The 2,572-nt window shown below is 33.9% G+C and overlaps 1 protein-coding gene across 1 annotated transcript in view; it reads right to left on the bottom strand.

The window, feature by feature from the left end:
- LOC107627656 (UPF0481 protein At3g47200-like) overlaps positions 1,396 to 2,572 on the bottom strand; it is a 4,557-nt gene continuing 3,380 nt past the window's right edge. The window contains exon 2 of the mRNA XM_016330481.2: positions 1,396 to 2,220. The gene's annotated coding sequence lies outside the window, so the exon portion shown is untranslated. The remainder of the gene's footprint in view (positions 2,221 to 2,572) is intronic.

Raw genomic sequence — 2,572 nt, 5'->3', positions numbered from 1 at the left:
GCAGCAGAAGATGATTCTGTATAAACTTCATTGCTAATATTTAATATGTCATTTATAAATAATGTTTGACTACTTATATGCAATAAAACCTTGTTTTCGTATATATAAAAAAAATAGATAAAATAATTAAAAGGAAATAGTAGGAAATTGATGGGAATGATCTACTATATATATACACTTTATTAAAGTAAAATATATACACGTGTGAATGCAACCCACCAATGCATGGTATTTTATATAGCTTCTAAATCAAGTAGGTAAAGGATTTCGGATTTGTATTTACTAGAAAGTATATCATGATTTAGTTTATAAGCACGATTATTTTGGTTGTGCATTTAGTATTAATTAACTTTTTATTTAATAAATTAATTAAGATATATATTTAATCTGAATAAAAAAAACAACCATTATAATTAGGAAATAAACATCTATTTGAATTCTGTTCAATTAATGTCCAGCTATATCATAAAGACAAATTATGGTATAAAGAACATAACATAAACACACAATAAAATATACTCACCTTAGTTACAGCTGTCTGTTTTTTCGATCGGAATACGCGTCTTTGTCCTGATGGTGGTTGTTCTGTCATCTTAATGGGCTACCTTTTTATGGATTTCTCTTTGGGCTCTTTAGCGTCAGTGCTTCTCCATTCGGATACATTCAAAAAATCAGAGAATAACCATGCAATTGTTCACATAAGAATACTAAAATTGTAACCATACAAAATATCCAATTCATACCAAAATACAAGATCACTTCTATAGTTAGAGAAACCTATACCAAACTAGCAAATGATGTACTCAATTAAAGTTGGCATCTTTGTCTTAGTTAAAAGAGAATCAATGTAGCTTACTCAAATTCCAATAGGAACTTACCATCGGAAGCGATGAAGTTTTTCGCGCCCTCTCTGAGCGCGCTTCTTTAGTGTGTGATTTTGTTATTGTCTTACGTGCTCCCCCCTCCTTAGGTTTTTCACCATTTTTCGCTTTGCTTGTGATGGGTCCCTGATGTTTAATGATCCAAAGTATCAATTAGCTAGTAATCATCCAAGTTAGATATGAGAAAAAACGTTCGGATTATAAAAAACATCATATTCATGTGAAAGCAAGCTATCATAGTACAGTATAAAAAAGAACTCGTCTAGGTTAGTATCTTGGAAATAACATTTGTTGCCTTCTTTTCAAGTTCAGTAGTAGTCCATGTGGCGACCCATGGCTCCGATTCTTGATAGTCATCAAGCGAACCATGCTTCAACTGCTGGAAGTACAATACCTAGAGAAAAGAAGTTCACAACTTTTGATTTGCAACATAAATAAATGGTATGCCGGATATACTAGTAGTTTAAAAACGTAACATACCATGATACCAATAGGGCGAACATGCAGTCTCCACAGGTTTCGTGCTTTTTAATTTTATATTTTTGGAGCGTCGCTTCCAACCATTTGAAAGTCTTCAACAGCTAATTGAACCTACTTAGGTCCGAGACATCTAAATAGGGGACATGTGCCACGGCGATATTGTTTGTTGACTTGTTAGGCACAGGAACATCTTTAGCACTACTAAGATGAAGTGCCGTCTGAACTCCATCTTGTCTGCTTCAGTTTCTATAAAGCAGCTGTAGACGAAATCATGCAGTTTGATGGTCGTTCTTTTTTGGAATTGTGTTTCAATTGCCACATGGGTAGCATTCTTTTTGTCGAGTGTGGCGAAGTCGTCGCTTGCATTTTTGAAACATTAAAGTACATAAAATTACTAAATACTGAAATCGAATGACTTGACACAACAAAGGATGCTTAATATGAAAGACAAACTCACCACCAGAAAGAATCCCTAAACCCCCCAATCAACTCGGCGTTAATGCGAATGTTACTGACATATACTCTCAATGTGCTTGTTCCTACATCGCAGACCCTTGTTAGCTGAACCATGATGCCCTGTTTTACAGGTTAGTGCTGGATTTGCTTTTAGGAATCTGAATCCAATATCTTCGATCTCCTTCGGCTTCAATTCGGCATTATTTTTTTTCCACGTGGCTGATCATACCGTTCATATAGTAAGGTGAACAACGCTTCCCTACTAGTTTCTACCAAAATAGAAGGTAGCTGTGAGAAACAAGTACATTCATGTTGAAGTCGAAGCCAACAACAGTAAACTACGTATTACATTTTTTCCATTTGGATATTCTATTCAGTAGCACAAATCAGGTGCATTTACGATCTGTTAAGGACCAATCAAAGGTTAGGTTTCACACCATCCGAACTTTACAAGCTGATTCGAGAACAAGCATCCAATGAATAATAGAATAACCATGCATTTTAATTAGCAAACCATAATGAATGCATACTACTAAAGCTAAGTTAATTATGTCATGTCACTGACAAATTAAACAAAGTCTAAACTAACTTTTTAGACTAAATCCACACTCAAGTTAAAATGAACATCTGCATATAAGGAAAAATAAACATCCCTGCATATTACCTGAGTTTTAGATTCACATAAATTTTTAATTCAATAATGCCAAGTTGAGCTGTATCTTTTTTTTTTATAAAAAAAAAATTCCCAAACCAAA

This window comes from Arachis ipaensis, chromosome B02 (genome assembly GCF_000816755.2).
Source record: "Arachis ipaensis cultivar K30076 chromosome B02, Araip1.1, whole genome shotgun sequence".
NCBI classification, from domain to species: Eukaryota; Viridiplantae; Streptophyta; class Magnoliopsida; order Fabales; family Fabaceae; genus Arachis; species Arachis ipaensis.
Note: the sequence above shows the minus strand (reverse complement) of the source record. Positions and strands in the feature narration are given on the sequence as shown.